This window comes from Rhinoderma darwinii, unplaced genomic scaffold (genome assembly GCF_050947455.1).
Source record: "Rhinoderma darwinii isolate aRhiDar2 unplaced genomic scaffold, aRhiDar2.hap1 Scaffold_707, whole genome shotgun sequence".
Taxonomy (NCBI): domain Eukaryota; kingdom Metazoa; phylum Chordata; class Amphibia; order Anura; family Rhinodermatidae; genus Rhinoderma; species Rhinoderma darwinii.
In genome coordinates this window covers 32,265-53,403 of record NW_027464268.1, presented here as the reverse complement: position 1 = coordinate 53,403, position 21,139 = coordinate 32,265, and the positions used below count along the sequence as shown (strand labels likewise).

The following is a 21,139-nucleotide window of genomic DNA, read 5'->3' as shown; positions in this document are numbered from 1 at the left end:
AATAACAAACTGTGCAAGGATGGAGGTTGTAGGAGCAAGGAGAAGTTGTCTGTAAAGTTGGTGGATGCCTATTTTCCATTTTGCAGTCCCTTGTCTCCCTCTTGTGGCCTCCTGGAGGCAACTAGCTGTGCAAAAAAAAGACAGCCTGGCGGCCGGCTGTTGCAGTGTTGCCCTCTCAGGCAACACTGAGTGACTGACTGAGCCTCACCGTCTTATATAAAGTTCAGACGGAACTTTGCACGTGTCATAGTGGAGCCCTCAGGATTCCAGAGCCAGCTTTCTGACATCATAATGGGGCCTCAGAGATAAAAGCCTGGGCCCAGGCAGTGTTGGTCAGTGCTGCTCAGCAGGCAGCACTGGACTGGACTGGATTACAGCTGATACAAGGTGTGAAGGAACAAGGGGTGGCTGTGGGCATGCACTTGCTGCCGCTGCCAGTGTTTATCTGCATGGCAGCAGGGCATTTGGGCGTTGCCAGGAAGGCGTTTTTATGTAGATTCCTCCTCTTTCAGCACTGCATTGTGGTGCAAGCAAAAGAAGCAAATCCTGTCTGGCTTCCTCTCCGGCCTTTATTCACCTCCCGTGTAGCTGTGAGTGTGTGAGCCTGCAGGGCCCCATGGAATTGCCTAGAAGTAGGCTGAATCGCTGCAAGGGCTGAACAGCAGTATCGGGCAGGCTCGGGCAACGCGCGGCCCGTTCGGGTTATCGCTTCTCGGCCTTTTGGCTAAGATCAAGTGTAGTATCTGTTCTTATCAGTTTAATATCTGATACGTCCCCTATCTGGGGACCATATATTAAATGGATTTTTAGAACAGGGAGATGGAAATAGAGCTTGCTCTGTCCACTCCACGCATTGACCTGGTATTGCAGTATTTCCAGGACCGGTGCACCCTTTCCTTATGTGTTGACTAAAAGCAGATTCCAAAAGTGTTTTTTGTCTTTGCTATTGTTTCTGTCTTTCTGAAGGGATCTCCCCTTTTAATCCCATTATTTCAACACCTGTTGGACAATGCATGAGTGATAATGAGCTCATTGATTAAATGCAATTAATGAATAGATTGCCACCTCTTGTTGTGTGTCGTCTGTGTTTCTGTGTTTCCGGCATTTCACATTGGAACACCTCATTCACCTTCCTTGTCTTCTCTCCGCCCTCCCTTTTAGGTAAGTTAAAGAGCTGCACCTGAGCCAGCCACTGATTGATTGATTGATTGATTGATTGATTGATTGATTGATTGATGATTGATTGATTGATGCAGCACAACAGTCAAATAGTGGAGTGGAGTAGGGGAACAGCAAACAGCCAATAAAGCAGCCCGCCCGCTCGCCTGCCCGCCACAATGGACCTACCTGTGTACACTAGATGGATGTGATGGAATGTACTGTCGTCCCTACATTTCAAGAAGAAGTAAGAATTGCAGTTGCAACAAAGCCTTGCTTGCCTACAAAGAGAGCAGCAATTTGGATTTGTTACTATGTTACCTAGAAGAATAACAAACTGTGCAAGGATGGAGGTTGTAGGAGCAAGGAGAAGTTGTCTGTAAAGTTGGTGGATGCCTATTTTCCATTTTGCAGTCCCTTGTCTCCCTCTTGTGGCCTCCTGGAGGCAACTAGCTGTGCAAAAAAAAGACAGCCTGGCGGCCGGCTGTTGCAGTGTTGCCCTCTCAGGCAACACTGAGTGACTGACTGAGCCTCACCGTCTTATATAAAGTTCAGACGGAACTTTGCACGTGTCATAGTGGAGCCCTCAGGATTCCAGAGCCAGCTTTCTGACATCATAATGGGGCCTCAGAGATAAAAGCCTGGGCCCAGGCAGTGTTGGTCAGTGCTGCTCAGCAGGCAGCACTGGACTGGACTGGATTACAGCTGATACAAGGTGTGAAGGAACAAGGGGTGGCTGTGGGCATGCACTTGCTGCCGCTGCCAGTGTTTATCTGCATGGCAGCAGGGCATTTGGGCGTTGCCAGGAAGGCGTTTTTATGTAGATTCCTCCTCTTTCAGCACTGCATTGTGGTGCAAGCAAAAGAAGCAAATCCTGTCTGGCTTCCTCTCCGGCCTTTATTCACCTCCCGTGTAGCTGTGAGTGTGTGAGCCTGCAGGGCCCCATGGAATTGCCTAGAAGTAGGCTGAATCGCTGCAAGGGCTGAACAGCAGTATCGGGCAGGCTCGGGCAACGCGCGGCCCGTTCGGGTTATCGCTTCTCGGCCTTTTGGCTAAGATCAAGTGTAGTATCTGTTCTTATCAGTTTAATATCTGATACGTCCCCTATCTGGGGACCATATATTAAATGGATTTTTAGAACAGGGAGATGGAAATAGAGCTTGCTCTGTCCACTCCACGCATTGACCTGGTATTGCAGTATTTCCAGGACCGGTGCACCCTTTCCTTATGTGTTGACTAAAAGCAGATTCCAAAAGTGTTTTTTGTCTTTGCTATTGTTTCTGTCTTTCTGAAGGGATCTCCCCTTTTAATCCCATTATTTCAACACCTGTTGGACAATGCATGAGTGATAATGAGCTCATTGATTAAATGCAATTAATGAATAGATTGCCACCTCTTGTTGTGTGTCGTCTGTGTTTCCGGCATTTCACATTGGAACACCTCATTCACCTTCCTTGTCTTCTCTCCGCCCTCCCTTTTAGGTAAGTTAAAGAGCTGCACCTGAGCCAGCCACTGATTGATTGATTGATTGATTGATTGATTGATTGATTGATTGATTGATTGATGCAGCACAACAGTCAAATAGTGGAGTGGAGTAGGGGAACAGCAAACAGCCAATAAAGCAGCCCGCCCGCTCGCCTGCCCGCCACAATGGACCTACCTGTGTACACTAGATGGATGTGATGGAATGTACTGTCGTCCCTACATTTCAAGAAGAAGTAAGAATTGCAGTTGCAACAAAGCCTTGCTTGCCTACAAAGAGAGCAGCAATTTGGATTTGTTACTATGTTACCTAGAAGAATAACAAACTGTGCAAGGATGGAGGTTGTAGGAGCAAGGAGAAGTTGTCTGTAAAGTTGGTGGATGCCTATTTTCCATTTTGCAGTCCCTTGTCTCCCTCTTGTGGCCTCCTGGAGGCAACTAGCTGTGCAAAAAAAAGACAGCCTGGCGGCCGGCTGTTGCAGTGTTGCCCTCTCAGGCAACACTGAGTGACTGACTGAGCCTCACCGTCTTATATAAAGTTCAGACGGAACTTTGCACGTGTCATAGTGGAGCCCTCAGGATTCCAGAGCCAGCTTTCTGACATCATAATGGGGCCTCAGAGATAAAAGCCTGGGCCCAGGCAGTGTTGGTCAGTGCTGCTCAGCAGGCAGCACTGGACTGGACTGGATTACAGCTGATACAAGGTGTGAAGGAACAAGGGGTGGCTGTGGGCATGCACTTGCTGCCGCTGCCAGTGTTTATCTGCATGGCAGCAGGGCATTTGGGCGTTGCCAGGAAGGCGTTTTTATGTAGATTCCTCCTCTTTCAGCACTGCATTGTGGTGCAAGCAAAAGAAGCAAATCCTGTCTGGCTTCCTCTCCGGCCTTTATTCACCTCCCGTGTAGCTGTGAGTGTGTGAGCCTGCAGGGCCCCATGGAATTGCCTAGAAGTAGGCTGAATCGCTGCAAGGGCTGAACAGCAGTATCGGGCAGGCTCGGGCAACGCGCGGCCCGTTCGGGTTATCGCTTCTCGGCCTTTTGGCTAAGATCAAGTGTAGTATCTGTTCTTATCAGTTTAATATCTGATACGTCCCCTATCTGGGGACCATATATTAAATGGATTTTTAGAACAGGGAGATGGAAATAGAGCTTGCTCTGTCCACTCCACGCATTGACCTGGTATTGCAGTATTTCCAGGACCGGTGCACCCTTTCCTTATGTGTTGACTAAAAGCAGATTCCAAAAGTGTTTTTTGTCTTTGCTATTGTTTCTGTCTTTCTGAAGGGATCTCCCCTTTTAATCCCATTATTTCAACACCTGTTGGACAATGCATGAGTGATAATGAGCTCATTGATTAAATGCAATTAATGAATAGATTGCCACCTCTTGTTGTGTGTCGTCTGTGTTTCTGTGTTTCCGGCATTTCACATTGGAACACCTCATTCACCTTCCTTGTCTTCTCTCCGCCCTCCCTTTTAGGTAAGTTAAAGAGCTGCACCTGAGCCAGCCACTGATTGATTGATTGATTGATTGATTGATTGATTGATTGATTGATTGATTGATTGATTGATGCAGCACAACAGTCAAATAGTGGAGTGGAGTAGGGGAACAGCAAACAGCCAATAAAGCAGCCCGCCCGCTCGCCTGCCCGCCACAATGGACCTACCTGTGTACACTAGATGGGTGTGATGGAATGTACTGTCGTCCCTACATTTCAAGAAGAAGTAAGAATTGCAGTTGCAACAAAGCCTTGCTTGCCTACAAAGAGAGCAGCAATTTGGATTTGTTACTATGTTACCTAGAAGAATAACAAACTGTGCAAGGATGGAGGTTGTAGGAGCAAGGAGAAGTTGTCTGTAAAGTTGGTGGATGCCTATTTTCCATTTTGCAGTCCCTTGTCTCCCTCTTGTGGCCTCCTGGAGGCAACTAGCTGTGCAAAAAAAAGACAGCCTGGCGGCCGGCTGTTGCAGTGTTGCCCTCTCAGGCAACACTGAGTGACTGACTGAGCCTCACCGTCTTATATAAAGTTCAGACGGAACTTTGCACGTGTCATAGTGGAGCCCTCAGGATTCCAGAGCCAGCTTTCTGACATCATAATGGGGCCTCAGAGATAAAAGCCTGGGCCCAGGCAGTGTTGGTCAGTGCTGCTCAGCAGGCAGCACTGGACTGGACTGGATTACAGCTGATACAAGGTGTGAAGGAACAAGGGGTGGCTGTGGGCATGCACTTGCTGCCGCTGCCAGTGTTTATCTGCATGGCAGCAGGGCATTTGGGCGTTGCCAGGAAGGCGTTTTTATGTAGATTCCTCCTCTTTCAGCACTGCATTGTGGTGCAAGCAAAAGAAGCAAATCCTGTCTGGCTTCCTCTCCGGCCTTTATTCACCTCCCGTGTAGCTGTGAGTGTGTGAGCCTGCAGGGCCCCATGGAATTGCCTAGAAGTAGGCTGAATCGCTGCAAGGGATGAACAGCAGTATCGGGCAGGCTCGGGCAACGCGCGGCCCGTTCGGGTTATCGCTTCTCGGCCTTTTGGCTAAGATCAAGTGTAGTATCTGTTCTTATCAGTTTAATATCTGATACGTCCCCTATCTGGGGACCATATATTAAATGGATTTTTAGAACAGGGAGATGGAAATAGAGCTTGCTCTGTCCACTCCACGCATTGACCTGGTATTGCAGTATTTCCAGGACCGGTGCACCCTTTCCTTATGTGTTGACTAAAAGCAGATTCCAAAAGTGTTTTTTGTCTTTGCTATTGTTTCTGTCTTTCTGAAGGGATCTCCCCTTTTAATCCCATTATTTCAACACCTGTTGGACAATGCATGAGTGATAATGAGCTCATTGATTAAATGCAATTAATGAATAGATTGCCACCTCTTGTTGTGTGTCGTCTGTGTTTCTGTGTTTCCGGCATTTCACATTGGAACACCTCATTCACCTTCCTTGTCTTCTCTCCGCCCTCCCTTTTAGGTAAGTTAAAGAGCTGCACCTGAGCCAGCCACTGATTGATTGATTGATTGATTGATTGATTGATTGATTGATTGATTGATTGATTGATTGATGCAGCACAACAGTCAAATAGTGGAGTGGAGTAGGGGAACAGCAAACAGCCAATAAAGCAGCCCGCCCGCTCGCCTGCCCGCCACAATGGACCTACCTGTGTACACTAGATGGATGTGATGGAATGTACTGTCGTCCCTACATTTCAAGAAGAAGTAAGAATTGCAGTTGCAACAAAGCCTTGCTTGCCTACAAAGAGAGCAGCAATTTGGATTTGTTACTATGTTACCTAGAAGAATAACAAACTGTGCAAGGATGGAGGTTGTAGGAGCAAGGAGAAGTTGTCTGTAAAGTTGGTGGATGCCTATTTTCCATTTTGCAGTCCCTTGTCTCCCTCTTGTGGCCTCCTGGAGGCAACTAGCTGTGCAAAAAAAAGACAGCCTGGCGGCCGGCTGTTGCAGTGTTGCCCTCTCAGGCAACACTGAGTGACTGACTGAGCCTCACCGTCTTATATAAAGTTCAGACGGAACTTTGCACGTGTCATAGTGGAGCCCTCAGGATTCCAGAGCCAGCTTTCTGACATCATAATGGGGCCTCAGAGATAAAAGCCTGGGCCCAGGCAGTGTTGGTCAGTGCTGCTCAGCAGGCAGCACTGGACTGGACTGGATTACAGCTGATACAAGGTGTGAAGGAACAAGGGGTGGCTGTGGGCATGCACTTGCTGCCGCTGCCAGTGTTTATCTGCATGGCAGCAGGGCATTTGGGCGTTGCCAGGAAGGCGTTTTTATGTAGATTCCTCCTCTTTCAGCACTGCATTGTGGTGCAAGCAAAAGAAGCAAATCCTGTCTGGCTTCCTCTCCGGCCTTTATTCACCTCCCGTGTAGCTGTGAGTGTGTGAGCCTGCAGGGCCCCATGGAATTGCCTAGAAGTAGGCTGAATCGCTGCAAGGGCTGAACAGCAGTATCGGGCAGGCTCGGGCAACGCGCGGCCCGTTCGGGTTATCGCTTCTCGGCCTTTTGGCTAAGATCAAGTGTAGTATCTGTTCTTATCAGTTTAATATCTGATACGTCCCCTATCTGGGGACCATATATTAAATGGATTTTTAGAACAGGGAGATGGAAATAGAGCTTGCTCTGTCCACTCCACGCATTGACCTGGTATTGCAGTATTTCCAGGACCGGTGCACCCTTTCCTTATGTGTTGACTAAAAGCAGATTCCAAAAGTGTTTTTTGTCTTTGCTATTGTTTCTGTCTTTCTGAAGGGATCTCCCCTTTTAATCCCATTATTTCAACACCTGTTGGACAATGCATGAGTGATAATGAGCTCATTGATTAAATGCAATTAATGAATAGATTGCCACCTCTTGTTGTGTGTCGTCTGTGTTTCTGTGTTTCCGGCATTTCACATTGGAACACCTCATTCACCTTCCTTGTCTTCTCTCCGCCCTCCCTTTTAGGTAAGTTAAAGAGCTGCACCTGAGCCAGCCACTGATTGATTGATTGATTGATTGATTGATTGATTGATTGATTGATTGATTGATTGATGCAGCACAACAGTCAAATAGTGGAGTGGAGTAGGGGAACAGCAAACAGCCAATAAAGCAGCCCGCCCGCTCGCCTGCCCGCCACAATGGACCTACCTGTGTACACTAGATGGGTGTGATGGAATGTACTGTCGTCCCTACATTTCAAGAAGAAGTAAGAATTGCAGTTGCAACAAAGCCTTGCTTGCCTACAAAGAGAGCAGCAATTTGGATTTGTTACTATGTTACCTAGAAGAATAACAAACTGTGCAAGGATGGAGGTTGTAGGAGCAAGGAGAAGTTGTCTGTAAAGTTGGTGGATGCCTATTTTCCATTTTGCAGTCCCTTGTCTCCCTCTTGTGGCCTCCTGGAGGCAACTAGCTGTGCAAAAAAAAGACAGCCTGGCGGCCGGCTGTTGCAGTGTTGCCCTCTCAGGCAACACTGAGTGACTGACTGAGCCTCACCGTCTTATATAAAGTTCAGACGGAACTTTGCACGTGTCATAGTGGAGCCCTCAGGATTCCAGAGCCAGCTTTCTGACATCATAATGGGGCCTCAGAGATAAAAGCCTGGGCCCAGGCAGTGTTGGTCAGTGCTGCTCAGCAGGCAGCACTGGACTGGACTGGATTACAGCTGATACAAGGTGTGAAGGAACAAGGGGTGGCTGTGGGCATGCACTTGCTGCCGCTGCCAGTGTTTATCTGCATGGCAGCAGGGCATTTGGGCGTTGCCAGGAAGGCGTTTTTATGTAGATTCCTCCTCTTTCAGCACTGCATTGTGGTGCAAGCAAAAGAAGCAAATCCTGTCTGGCTTCCTCTCCGGCCTTTATTCACCTCCCGTGTAGCTGTGAGTGTGTGAGCCTGCAGGGCCCCATGGAATTGCCTAGAAGTAGGCTGAATCGCTGCAAGGGCTGAACAGCAGTATCGGGCAGGCTCGGGCAACGCGCGGCCCGTTCGGGTTATCGCTTCTCGGCCTTTTGGCTAAGATCAAGTGTAGTATCTGTTCTTATCAGTTTAATATCTGATACGTCCCCTATCTGGGGACCATATATTAAATGGATTTTTAGAACAGGGAGATGGAAATAGAGCTTGCTCTGTCCACTCCACGCATTGACCTGGTATTGCAGTATTTCCAGGACCGGTGCACCCTTTCCTTATGTGTTGACTAAAAGCAGATTCCAAAAGTGTTTTTTGTCTTTGCTATTGTTTCTGTCTTTCTGAAGGGATCTCCCCTTTTAATCCCATTATTTCAACACCTGTTGGACAATGCATGAGTGATAATGAGCTCATTGATTAAATGCAATTAATGAATAGATTGCCACCTCTTGTTGTGTGTCGTCTGTGTTTCTGTGTTTCCGGCATTTCACATTGGAACACCTCATTCACCTTCCTTGTCTTCTCTCCGCCCTCCCTTTTAGGTAAGTTAAAGAGCTGCACCTGAGCCAGCCACTGATTGATTGATTGATTGATTGATTGATTGATTGATTGATTAATTGATTGATTGATTGATTGATGCAGCACAACAGTCAAATAGTGGAGTGGAGTAGGGGAACAGCAAACAGCCAATAAAGCAGCCCGCCCGCTCGCCTGCCCGCCACAATGGACCTACCTGTGTACACTAGATGGATGTGATGGAATGTACTGTCGTCCCTACATTTCAAGAAGAAGTAAGAATTGCAGTTGCAACAAAGCCTTGCTTGCCTACAAAGAGAGCAGCAATTTGGATTTGTTACTATGTTACCTAGAAGAATAACAAACTGTGCAAGGATGGAGGTTGTAGGAGCAAGGAGAAGTTGTCTGTAAAGTTGGTGGATGCCTATTTTCCATTTTGCAGTCCCTTGTCTCCCTCTTGTGGCCTCCTGGAGGCAACTAGCTGTGCAAAAAAAAGACAGCCTGGCGGCCGGCTGTTGCAGTGTTGCCCTCTCAGGCAACACTGAGTGACTGACTGAGCCTCACCGTCTTATATAAAGTTCAGACGGAACTTTGCACGTGTCATAGTGGAGCCCTCAGGATTCCAGAGCCAGCTTTCTGACATCATAATGGGGCCTCAGAGATAAAAGCCTGGGCCCAGGCAGTGTTGGTCAGTGCTGCTCAGCAGGCAGCACTGGACTGGACTGGATTACAGCTGATACAAGGTGTGAAGGAACAAGGGGTGGCTGTGGGCATGCACTTGCTGCCGCTGCCAGTGTTTATCTGCATGGCAGCAGGGCATTTGGGCGTTGCCAGGAAGGCGTTTTTATGTAGATTCCTCCTCTTTCAGCACTGCATTGTGGTGCAAGCAAAAGAAGCAAATCCTGTCTGGCTTCCTCTCCGGCCTTTATTCACCTCCCGTGTAGCTGTGAGTGTGTGAGCCTGCAGGGCCCCATGGAATTGCCTAGAAGTAGGCTGAATCGCTGCAAGGGCTGAACAGCAGTATCGGGCAGGCTCGGGCAACGCGCGGCCCGTTCGGGTTATCGCTTCTCGGCCTTTTGGCTAAGATCAAGTGTAGTATCTGTTCTTATCAGTTTAATATCTGATAAGTCCCCTATCTGGGGACCATATATTAAATGGATTTTTAGAACAGGGAGATGGAAATAGAGCTTGCTCTGTCCACTCCACGCATTGACCTGGTATTGCAGTATTTCCAGGACCGGTGCACCCTTTCCTTATGTGTTGACTAAAAGCAGATTCCAAAAGTGTTTTTTGTCTTTGCTATTGTTTCTGTCTTTCTGAAGGGATCTCCCCTTTTAATCCCATTATTTCAACACCTGTTGGACAATGCATGAGAGATAATGAGCTCATTGATTAAATGCAATTAATGAATAGATTGCCACCTCTTGTTGTGTGTCGTCTGTGTTTCTGTGTTTCCGGCATTTCACATTGGAACACCTCATTCACCTTCCTTGTCTTCTCTCCGCCCTCCCTTTTAGGTAAGTTAAAGAGCTGCACCTGAGCCAGCCACTGATTGATTGATTGATTGATTGATTGATTGATTGATTGATGCAGCACAACAGTCAAATAGTGGAGTGGAGTAGGGGAACAGCAAACAGCCAATAAAGCAGCCCGCCCGCTCGCCTGCCCGCCACAATGGACCTACCTGTGTACACTAGATGGATGTGATGGAATGTACTGTCGTCCCTACATTTCAAGAAGAAGTAAGAATTGCAGTTGCAACAAAGCCTTGCTTGCCTACAAAGAGAGCAGCAATTTGGATTTGTTACTATGTTACCTAGAAATATTCCAAGGAGTAACAGTGAAAAGGTATACGTTTAAATTACTAAGGTGTGAAATTTCTGCCTGTATAAACGTTTAAAATGATTCTTTATTATCAAATTGATTAAAATTGGTAGGGCACAAAGTGCCAAAAGATCCAGGTACAGGCGTTGGCAACCAGATCAAAAGTGCAGACTGAATTGTATGTGAAACAAAGGAGACAGTCAGCACGCACCCATTCATGGATGCCTGATTGTATCAAGGTGAATTATCACAAAAACCAGTTCAGAGTGCTTAGCAAATATTGATGAGATCTGATTGCCACAGATTAGTTAGCAGGCACACTCCCAACGCGTTTCTGCACCATGTAGGGGAGCGTCCTCAGGGGTACGAGTTGCCTGATTTATTAACGTAGAGTTAAGAAAGAGCCTGTCAGCTGATATTCAGCTGTTCGTTAGGTGTAACGGCGCATATGAGACATCTGATAGTGGTCTAATGCGCGCCGAGGAAACTAGGAAGTTTTATCAACACAAGCCCCACCCATAGAGGCGTAGCGTAGTGTCGGGCTGTCCAATGAGGGAGTACGGCGTGTGGAAACCCACGCCCCCACACACAGGGCAGCCCATGGTAACCACGCAGCCAATGAGAGAGATGCATTAAGCATCGCTAGTAACAAGGGGGAGCTCAAGGTGGCCAAAACATACAGCGCCGATATCACGGCTGGAGTAGGCGCCATGTATGCGACACAGGAAATCTAGTGAGCACATCACTGCACACAAATCAGCACAAAAGCGTATCAACGGCAGAAGCCAAACAAGAAAAGGATCATCAGATCCATTATTAGAAAAACCGTACAAGGATGAAATCAGGAAACAGATCTCATGGCACAAAGATGTCAGAGAGAAGTCAGCGCCAGTATATTACTAGATGGGCAGAGCATATTATAGGAAAGGAAGATAGGATATAGACTCGTTGAGGCCCAGTGGCTTGATGGTTTGCATCCTGAAGATCCACTGTGCCTCCTTCTGTAAGATACGTCTATCCCAATTGCCTCCTCTGGCAGGAGCATTGACATGTTCCATACCTTGGAACCTAATAGAGGATGGATCTCCCTTGTGATTGTCCCATATATGTCGAGAAACAGGAGTATCTGCTTTCTTCTGAATGTCACAGATATGGTCCCGAATTCTGCGTCTGAACTCCCTTATTGTTTTGCCAACATATTGCATACCACATTGGCACGTAATCAAGTACACCACCCCCCTAGTAAGGCAGTTAATAAATGACCTGTTGGAAAACATGACTCCTGTTACAGTACTCTTGAATGTTTTGCTTTTCCAAACAGAGCTACATGCTTTGCATCTACCACATTGGAAGGACCCAGTAGCTGTGGTAGAAAGCCAAGTGGTGGCAACAGGCATCTTCAGATGACTGTGCACCAATCTATCCTTAAGATTGCGGCCCCTCCGAAAAGTGATCAGAGGACGGTCCCCAACTAAGCCACCAACATCCGGGTCTGCTTTAAGGATATCCCAATATGAGGTAAGTATCTTTCTAACCTCAAAGTGTGCAACGTCGTAGGTACCAATTATCCTCATGGCATTATCCTTTTCTGGAGATATTTTAGGGTTCAATAGGGATTCCCTATTCGATGTAATGGCGTGTTGATATGCCGTTTTTAAAACGCCACTGGGATACCCTTTATGCTCAAATCTCTTTCTAAGACTATTGGCCGACCTTTGAAAGTCTGACAATGTGGTACAATTACGCCTAGCTCTAATGTACTGACCCTTTGGGATGCCCATTTTCAGGGGTCTAGGGTGACAACTATCCCATCTAAGAAGGCTATTGGTGGCAGTACTTTTCCTAAAGATTTGTGTCTGGATATGTCCCTGGTCAGTCTTCTCTATTTGGATGTCAAGGAATGTAATATGATTATCCTTAATTTCAGAGGTAAAGTAAAGACCCAGGTCATTGATGTTAAGAATTGACACAAATTCACCAAATTCTGCTGTAGTACCCGACCACAGAATGAAAATGTCATCAATGAATCTTAACCATAGTAAAATGGAAGAGACATATTTCTCCATTTTATCGCAAAACACAAATTCTCTCTCCCACCAGCCCAGATAGAGATTGGCATAGGTGGGAGCACAAGGGCTACCCATGGCCACTCCCCTGAGCTGGTGAAAGAATTTTTGTTCAAAGATGAAGAAGTTGTGCTCCAGTACAAAACGCAACAAGATAAGCACAAATTGATTGTCCACAGATAGCCACCTTCTATAGTCTTCCCAAGATTCACAAGGGTCTCAATCCAATAAAAGGAAGACCCATTGTTTCTGGGATCGATAGTGTATCTCAGAACGCCAGTATTTATGTGGATAGGATTTTGAGGCCCTTTGTGACGGCACTCCCGTCCTATGTGCGTGACACAATGGAGGTCCTTAGGAAGCTTGAGGGGATTAAAGTTGAATCCAATGTTCGTTTGGCCAGTTTGGATGTAGAGGCCCTTTACAGCTCCATCCCCCATTCTTTGGGTTGTGGTGCTGTTGAATACTTCCTCAATGAAAGAGGGGCTCAGTTTGGTGCGCATAATCAATTTGTGCTTATCTTGTTGCGTTTTGTACTGGAGCACAACTTCTTCATCTTTGAACAAAAATTCTTTCACCAGCTCAGGGGAGTGGCCATGGGTAGCCCTTGTGCTCCCACCTATGCCAATCTCTATCTGGGCTGGTGGGAGAGAGAATTTGTGTTTTGCGATAAAATGGAGAAATATGTCTCTTCCATTTTACTATGGTTAAGATTCATTGATGACATTTTCATTCTGTGGTCGGGTACTACAGCAGAATTTGGTGAATTTGTGTCAATTCTTAACATCAATGACCTGGGTCTTTACTTTACCTCTGAAATTAAGGATAATCATATTACATTCCTTGACATCCAAATAGAGAAGACTGACCAGGGACATATCCAGACACAAATCTTTAGGAAAAGTACTGCCACCAATAGCCTTCTTAGATGGGATAGTTGTCACCCTAGACCCCTGAAAATGGGCATCCCAAAGGGTCAGTACATTAGAGCTAGGCGTAATTGTACCACATTGTCAGACTTTCAAAGGTCGGCCAATAGTCTTAGAAAGAGATTTGAGCATAAAGGGTATCCCAGTGGCGTTTTAAAAACGGCATATCAACACGCCATTACATCGAATAGGGAATCCCTATTGAACCCTAAAATATCTCCAGAAAAGGATAATGCCATGAGGATAATTGGTACCTACGACGTTGCACACTTTGAGGTTAGAAAGATACTTACCTCATATTGGGATATCCTTAAAGCAGACCCGGATGTTGGTGGCTTAGTTGGGGACCGTCCTCTGATCACTTTTCGGAGGGGCCGCAATCTTAAGGATAGATTGGTGCACAGTCATCTGAAGATGCCTGTTGCCACCACTTGGCTTTCTACCACAGCTACTGGGTCCTTCCAATGTGGTAGATGCAAAGCATGTAGCTCTGTTTGGAAAAGCAAAACATTCAAGAGTACTGTAACAGGAGTCATGTTTTCCAACAGGTCATTTATTAACTGCCTTACTAGGGGGGTGGTGTACTTGATTACGTGCCAATGTGGTATGCAATATGTTGGCAAAACAATAAGGGAGTTCAGACGCAGAATTCGGGACCATATCTGTGACATTCAGAAGAAAGCAGATACTCCTGTTTCTCGACATATATGGGACAATCACAAGGGAGATCCATCCTCTATTAGGTTCCAAGGTATGGAACATGTCAATGCTCCTGCCAGAGGAGGCAATTGGGATAGACGTATCTTACAGAAGGAGGCACAGTGGATCTTCAGGATGCAAACCATCAAGCCACTGGGCCTCAACGAGTCTATATCCTATCTTCCTTTCCTATAATATGCTCTGCCCATCTAGTAATATACTGGCGCTGACTTCTCTCTGACATCTTTGTGCCATGAGATCTGTTTCCTGATTTCATCCTTGTACGGTTTTTCTAATAATGGATCTGATGATCCTTTTCTTGTTTGGCTTCTGCCGTTGATACGCTTTTGTGCTGATTTGTGTGCAGTGATGTGCTCACTAGATTTCCTGTGTCGCATACATGGCGCCTACTCCAGCCGTGATATCGGCGCTGTATGTTTTGGCCACCTTGAGCTCCCCCTTGTTACTAGCGATGCTTAATGCATCTCTCTCATTGGCTGCGTGGTTACCATGGGCTGCCCTGTGTGTGGGGGCGTGGGTTTCCACACGCCGTACTCCCTCATTGGACAGCCCGACACTACGCTACGCCTCTATGGGTGGGGCTTGTGTTGATAAAACTTCCTAGTTTCCTCGGCGCGCATTAGACCACTATCAGATGTCTCATATGCGCCGTTACACCTAACGAACAGCTGAATATCAGCTGACAGGCTCTTTCTTAACTCTACGTTAATAAATCAGGCAACTCGTACCCCTGAGGACGCTCCCCTACATGGTGCAGAAACGCGTTGGGAGTGTGCCTGCTAACTAATCTGTGGCAATCAGATCTCATCAATATTTGCTAAGCACTCTGAACTGGTTTTTGTGATAATTCACCTTGATACAATCAGGCATCCATGAATGGGTGCGTGCTGACTGTCTCCTTTGTTTCACATACAATTCAGTCTGCGCTTTTGATCTGGTTGCCAACGCCTGTACCTGGATCTTTTGGCACTTTGTGCCCTACCAATTTTAATCAATTTGATAATAAAGAATCATTTTAAACGTTTATACAGGCAGAAATTTCATATGTTACCTAGAAGAATAACAAACTGTGCAAGGATGGAGGTTGTAGGAGCAAGGAGAAGTTGTCTGTAAAGTTGGTGGATGCCTATTTTCCATTTTGCAGTCCCTTGTCTCCCTCTTGTGGCCTCCTGGAGGCAACTAGCTGTGCAAAAAAAAGACAGCCTGGCGGCCGGCTGTTGCAGTGTTGCCCTCTCAGGCAACACTGAGTGACTGACTGAGCCTCACCGTCTTATATAAAGTTCAGACGGAACTTTGCACGTGTCATAGTGGAGCCCTCAGGATTCCAGAGCCAGCTTTCTGACATCATAATGGGGCCTCAGAGATAAAAGCCTGGGCCCAGGCAGTGTTGGTCAGTGCTGCTCAGCAGGCAGCACTGGACTGGACTGGATTACAGCTGATACAAGGTGTGAAGGAACAAGGGGTAGCTGTGGGCATGCACTTGCTGCCGCTGCCAGTGTTTATCTGCATGGCAGCAGGGCATTTGGGCGTTGCCAGGAAGGCGTTTTTATGTAGATTCCTCCTCTTTCAGCACTGCATTGTGGTGCAAGCAAAAGAAGCAAATCCTGTCTGGCTTCCTCTCCGGCCTTTATTCACCTCCCGTGTAGCTGTGAGTGTGTGAGCCTGCAGGGCCCCATGGAATTGCCTAGAAGTAGGCTGAATCGCTGCAAGGGCTGAACAGCAGTATCGGGCAGGCTCGGGCAACGCGCGGCCCGTTCGGGTTATCGCTTCTCGGCCTTTTGGCTAAGATCAAGTGTAGTATCTGTTCTTATCAGTTTAATATCTGATACGTCCCCTATCTGGGGACCATATATTAAATGGATTTTTAGAACAGGGAGATGGAAATAGAGCTTGCTCTGTCCACTCCACGCATTGACCTGGTATTGCAGTATTTCCAGGACCGGTGCACCCTTTCCTTATGTGTTGACTAAAAGCAGATTCCAAAAGTGTTTTTTGTCTTTGCTATTGTTTCTGTCTTTCTGAAGGGATCTCCCCTTTTAATCCCATTATTTCAACACCTGTTGGACAATGCATGAGTGATAATGAGCTCATTGATTAAATGCAATTAATGAATAGATTGCCACCTCTTGTTGTGTGTCGTCTGTGTTTCTGTGTTTCCGGCATTTCACATTGGAACACCTCATTCACCTTCCTTGTCTTCTCTCCGCCCTCCCTTTTAGGTAAGTTAAAGAGCTGCACCTGAGCCAGCCACTGATTGATTGATTGATTGATTGATTGATTGATTGATTGATTGATTGATTGATGCAGCACAACAGTCAAATAGTGGAGTGGAGTAGGGGAACAGCAAACAGCCAATAAAGCAGCCCGCCCGCTCGCCTGCCCGCCACAATGGACCTACCTGTGTACACTAGATGGATGTGATGGAATGTACTGTCGTCCCTACATTTCAAGAAGAAGTAAGAATTGCAGTTGCAACAAAGCCTTGCTTGCCTACAAAGAGAGCAGCAATTTGGATTTGTTACTATGTTACCTAGAAGAATAACAAACTGTGCAAGGATGGAGGTTGTAGGAGCAAGGAGAAGTTGTCTGTAAAGTTGGTGGATGCCTATTTTCCATTTTGCAGTCCCTTGTCTCCCTCTTGTGGCCTCCTGGAGGCAACTAGCTGTGCAAAAAAAAGACAGCCTGGCGGCCGGCTGTTGCAGTGTTGCCCTCTCAGGCAACACTGAGTGACTGACTGAGCCTCACCGTCTTATATAAAGTTCAGACGGAACTTTGCACGTGTCATAGTGGAGCCCTCAGGATTCCAGAGCCAGCTTTCTGACATCATAATGGGGCCTCAGAGATAAAAGCCTGGGCCCAGGCAGTGTTGGTCAGTGCTGCTCAGCAGGCAGCACTGGACTGGACTGGATTACAGCTGATACAAGGTGTGAAGGAACAAGGGGTGGCTGTGGGCATGCACTTGCTGCCGCTGCCAGTGTTTATCTGCATGGCAGCAGGGCATTTGGGCGTTGCCAGGAAGGCGTTTTTATGTAGATTCCTCCTCTTTCAGCACTGCATTGTGGTGCAAGCAAAAGAAGCAAATCCTGTCTGGCTTCCTCTCCGGCCTTTATTCACCTCCCGTGTAGCTGTGAGTGTGTGAGCCTGCAGGGCCCCATGGAATTGCCTAGAAGTAGGCTGAATCGCTGCAAGGGCTGAACAGCAGTATCGGGCAGGCTCGGGCAACGCGCGGCCCGTTCGGGTTATCGCTTCTCGGCCTTTTGGCTAAGATCAAGTGTAGTATCTGTTCTTATCAGTTTAATATCTGATACGTCCCCTATCTGGGGACCATATATTAAATGGATTTTTAGAACAGGGAGATGGAAATAGAGCTTGCTCTGTCCACTCCACGCATTGACCTGGTATTGCAGTATTTCCAGGACCGGTGCACCCTTTCCTTATGTGTTGACTAAAAGCAGATTCCAAAAGTGTTTTTTGTCTTTGCTATTGTTTCTGTCTTTCTGAAGGGATCTCCCCTTTTAATCCCATTATTTCAACACCTGTTGGACAATGCATGAGTGATAATGAGCTCATTGATTAAATGCAATTAATGAATAGATTGCCACCTCTTGTTGTGTGTCGTCTGTGTTTCTGTGTTTCCGGCATTTCACATTGGAACACCTCATTCACCTTCCTTGTCTTCTCTCCGCCCTCCCTTTTAGGTAAGTTAAAGAGCTGCACCTAAGCCAGCCACTGATTGATTGATTGATTGATTGATTGATTGATTGATTGATTGATTGATGCAGCACAACAGTCAAATAGTGGAGTGGAGTAGGGGAACAGCAAACAGCCAATAAAGCAGCCCGCCCGCTCGCCTGCCCGCCACAATGGACCTACCTGTGTACACTAGATGGATGTGATGGAATGTACTGTCGTCCCTACATTTCAAGAAGAAGTAAGAAATGCAGTTGCAACAAAGCCTTGCTTGCCTACAAAGAGAGCAGCAATTTGGATTTGTTACTATGTTACCTAGAAGAATAACAAACTGTGCAAGGATGGAGGTTGTAGGAGCAAGGAGAAGTTGTCTGTAAAGTTGGTGGATGCCTATTTTCCATTTTGCAGTCCCTTGTCTCCCTCTTGTGGCCTCCTGGAGGCAACTAGCTGTGCAAAAAAAAGGCAGCCTGGCGGCCGGCTGTTGCAGTGTTGCCCTCTCAGGCAACACTGAGTGACTGACTGAGCCTCACCGTCTTATATAAAGTTCAGACGGAACTTTGCACGTGTCATAGTGGAGCCCTCAGGATTCCAGAGCCAGCTTTCTGACATCATAATGGGGCCTCAGAGATAAAAGCCTGGGCCCAGGCAGTGTTGGTCAGTGCTGCTCAGCAGGCAGCACTGGACTGGACTGGATTACAGCTGATACAAGGTGTGAAGGAACAAGGGGTGGCTGTGGGCATGCACTTGCTGCCGCTGCCAGTGTTTATCTGCATGGCAGCAGGGCATTTGGGCGTTGCCAGGAAGGCGTTTTTATGTAGATTCCTCCTCTTTCAGCACTGCATTGTGGTGCAAGCAAAAGAAGCAAATCCTGTCTGGCTTCCTCTCCGGCCTTTATTCACCTCCCGTGTAGCTGTGAGTGTGTGAGCCTGCAGGGCCCCATGGAATTGCCTAGAAGTAGGCTGAATCGCTGCAAGGGCTGAACAGCAGTATCGGGCAGGCTCGGGCAACGCGCGGCCTGTTCGGGTTATCGCTTCTCGGCCTTTTGGCTAAGATCAAGTGTAGTATCTGTTCTTATCAGTTTAATATCTGATACGTCCCCTATCTGGGGACCATATATTAAATGGATTTTTAGAACAGGGAGATGGAAATAGAGCTTGCTCTGTCCACTCCACGCATTGACCTGGTATTGCAGTATTTCCAGGACCGGTGCACCCTTTCCTTATGTGTTGACTAAAAGCAGATTCCAAAAGTGTTTTTTGTCTTTGCTATTGTTTCTGTCTTTCTGAAGGGATCTCCCCTTTTAATCCCATTATTTCAACACCTGTTGGACAATGCATGAGTGATAATGAGCTCATTGATTAAATGCAATTAATGAATAGATTGCCACCTCTTGTTGTGTGTCGTCTGTGTTTCTGTGTTTCCGGCATTTCACATTGGAACACCTCATTCACCTTCCTTGTCTTCTCTCCGCCCTCCCTTTTAGGTAAGTTAAAGAGCTGCACCTGAGCCAGCCACTGATTGATTGATTGATTGATTGATTGATTGATTGATTGATTGATTGATTGATTGATGCAGCACAACAGTCAAATAGTGGAGTGGAGTAGGGGAACAGCAAACAGCCAATAAAGCAGCCCGCCCGCTCGCCTGCCCGCCACAATGGACCTACCTGTGTACACTAGATGGATGTGATGGAATGTACTGTCGTCCCTACATTTCAAGAAGAAGTAAGAATTGCAGTTGCAACAAAGCCTTGCTTGCCTACAAAGAGAGCAGCAATTTGGATTTGTTACTATGTTACCTAGAAGAATAACAAACTGTGCAAGGATGGAGGTTGTAGGAGCAAGGAGAAGTTGTCTGTAAAGTTGGTGGATGCCTATTTTCCATTTTGCAGTCCCTTGTCTCCCTCTTGTGGCCTCCTGGAGGCAACTAGCTGTGCAAAAAAAAGGCAGCCTGGCGGCCGGCTGTTGCAGTGTTGCCCTCTCAGGCAACACTGAGTGACTGACTGAGCCTCACCGTCTTATATAAAGTTCAGACGGAACTTTGCACGTGTCATAGTGGAGCCCTCAGGATTCCAGAGCCAGCTTTCTGACATCATAATGGGGCCTCAGAGATAAAAGCCTGGGCCCAGGCAGTGTTGGTCAGTGCTGCTCAGCAGGCAGCACTGGACTGGACTGGATTACAGCTGATACAAGGTGTGAAGGAACAAGGGGTGGCTGTGGGCATGCACTTGCTGCCGCTGCCAGTGTTTATCTGCATGGCAGCAGGGCATTTGGGCGTTGCCAGGAAGGCGTTTTTATGTAGATTCCTCCTCTTTCAGCACTGCATTGTGGTGCAAGCAAAAGAAGCAAATCCTGTCTGGCTTCCTCTCCGGCCTTTATTCACCTCCCGTGTAGCTGTGAGTGTGTGAGCCTGCAGGGCCCCATGGAATTGCCTAGAAGTAGGCTGAATCGCTGCAAGGGCTGAACAGCAGTATCGGGCAGGCTCGGGCAACGCGCGGCCTGTTCGGGTTATCGCTTCTCGGCCTTTTGGCTAAGATCAAGTGTAGTATCTGTTCTTATCAGTTTAATATCTGATACGTCCCCTATCTGGGGACCATATATTAAATGGATTTTTAGAACAGGGAGATGGAAATAGAGCTTGCTCTGTCCACTCCACGCATTGACCTGGTATTGCAGTATTTCCAGGACCGGTGCACCCTTTCCTTATGTGTTGACTAAAAGCAGATTCCAAAAGTGTTTTTTGTCTTTGCTATTGTTTCTGTCTTTCTGAAGGGATCTCCCCTTTTAATCCCATTATTTCAACACCTGTTGGACAATGCATGAGTGATAATGAGCTCATTGATTAAATGCAATTAATGAATAGATTGCCACCTCTTGTTGTGTGTCGTCTGTGTTTCTGTGTTTCCGGCATTTCACATTGGAACACCTCATTCACCTTCCTTGTCTTCTCTCCGCCCTCCCTTTTAGGTAAGTTAAAGAGCTGCACCTGAGCCAGCCACTGATTGATTGATTGATTGATTGATTGATTGATTGATTGATGCAGCACAACAGTCAAATAGTGGAGTGGAGTAGGGGAACAGCAAACAGCCAATAAAGCAGCCCGCCCGCTCGCCTGCCCGCCACAATGGACCTACCTGTGTACACTAGATGGATGTGATGGAATGTACTGTCGTCCCTACATTTCAAGAAGAAGTAAGAATTGCAGTTGCAACAAAGCCTTGCTTGCCTACAAAGAGAGCAGCAATTTGGATTTGTTACTATGTTACCTAGAAGAATAACAAACTGTGCAAGGATGGAGGTTGTAGGAGCAAGGAGAAGTTGTCTGTAAAGTTGGTGGATGCCTATTTTCCATTTTGCAGTCC

At 46.9% G+C, this 21,139-nt stretch overlaps 11 non-coding genes across 11 annotated transcripts; all 11 read left to right on the top strand.

Moving 5' to 3' along the window:
• Positions 1–704: 704 nt before the first annotated feature.
• LOC142729158 (U2 spliceosomal RNA) lies at positions 705–895 on the top strand. The gene has a single exon (XR_012878045.1). It is a non-coding gene; the product is annotated as a U2 spliceosomal RNA (small nuclear RNA).
• A 1,295-nt stretch (positions 896–2,190) lies between these two features.
• On the top strand, positions 2,191–2,381 carry LOC142729157 (U2 spliceosomal RNA). The gene has a single exon (XR_012878044.1). It is a non-coding gene; the product is annotated as a U2 spliceosomal RNA (small nuclear RNA).
• Positions 2,382–3,661: 1,280 nt separating this feature from the next.
• Positions 3,662–3,852, top strand: LOC142729155 (U2 spliceosomal RNA). Its single transcript, XR_012878043.1, has one exon. It is a non-coding gene; the product is annotated as a U2 spliceosomal RNA (small nuclear RNA).
• A 1,296-nt stretch (positions 3,853–5,148) lies between these two features.
• LOC142729154 (U2 spliceosomal RNA) lies at positions 5,149–5,339 on the top strand. The gene has a single exon (XR_012878042.1). It is a non-coding gene; the product is annotated as a U2 spliceosomal RNA (small nuclear RNA).
• Positions 5,340–6,635: 1,296 nt separating this feature from the next.
• LOC142729153 (U2 spliceosomal RNA) lies at positions 6,636–6,826 on the top strand. The gene has a single exon (XR_012878041.1). It is a non-coding gene; the product is annotated as a U2 spliceosomal RNA (small nuclear RNA).
• A 1,292-nt stretch (positions 6,827–8,118) lies between these two features.
• On the top strand, positions 8,119–8,309 carry LOC142729152 (U2 spliceosomal RNA). The gene has a single exon (XR_012878040.1). It is a non-coding gene; the product is annotated as a U2 spliceosomal RNA (small nuclear RNA).
• A 1,300-nt stretch (positions 8,310–9,609) lies between these two features.
• LOC142729129 (U2 spliceosomal RNA) lies at positions 9,610–9,800 on the top strand. Its single transcript, XR_012878019.1, has one exon. It is a non-coding gene; the product is annotated as a U2 spliceosomal RNA (small nuclear RNA).
• A 6,050-nt stretch (positions 9,801–15,850) lies between these two features.
• Positions 15,851–16,041, top strand: LOC142729151 (U2 spliceosomal RNA). The gene has a single exon (XR_012878039.1). It is a non-coding gene; the product is annotated as a U2 spliceosomal RNA (small nuclear RNA).
• Positions 16,042–17,329: 1,288 nt separating this feature from the next.
• Positions 17,330–17,520, top strand: LOC142729149 (U2 spliceosomal RNA). Its single transcript, XR_012878037.1, has one exon. It is a non-coding gene; the product is annotated as a U2 spliceosomal RNA (small nuclear RNA).
• A 1,284-nt stretch (positions 17,521–18,804) lies between these two features.
• Positions 18,805–18,995, top strand: LOC142729148 (U2 spliceosomal RNA). The gene has a single exon (XR_012878036.1). It is a non-coding gene; the product is annotated as a U2 spliceosomal RNA (small nuclear RNA).
• A 1,292-nt stretch (positions 18,996–20,287) lies between these two features.
• LOC142729147 (U2 spliceosomal RNA) lies at positions 20,288–20,478 on the top strand. Its single transcript, XR_012878035.1, has one exon. It is a non-coding gene; the product is annotated as a U2 spliceosomal RNA (small nuclear RNA).
• The last annotated feature ends 661 nt before the right edge of the window (positions 20,479–21,139 follow it).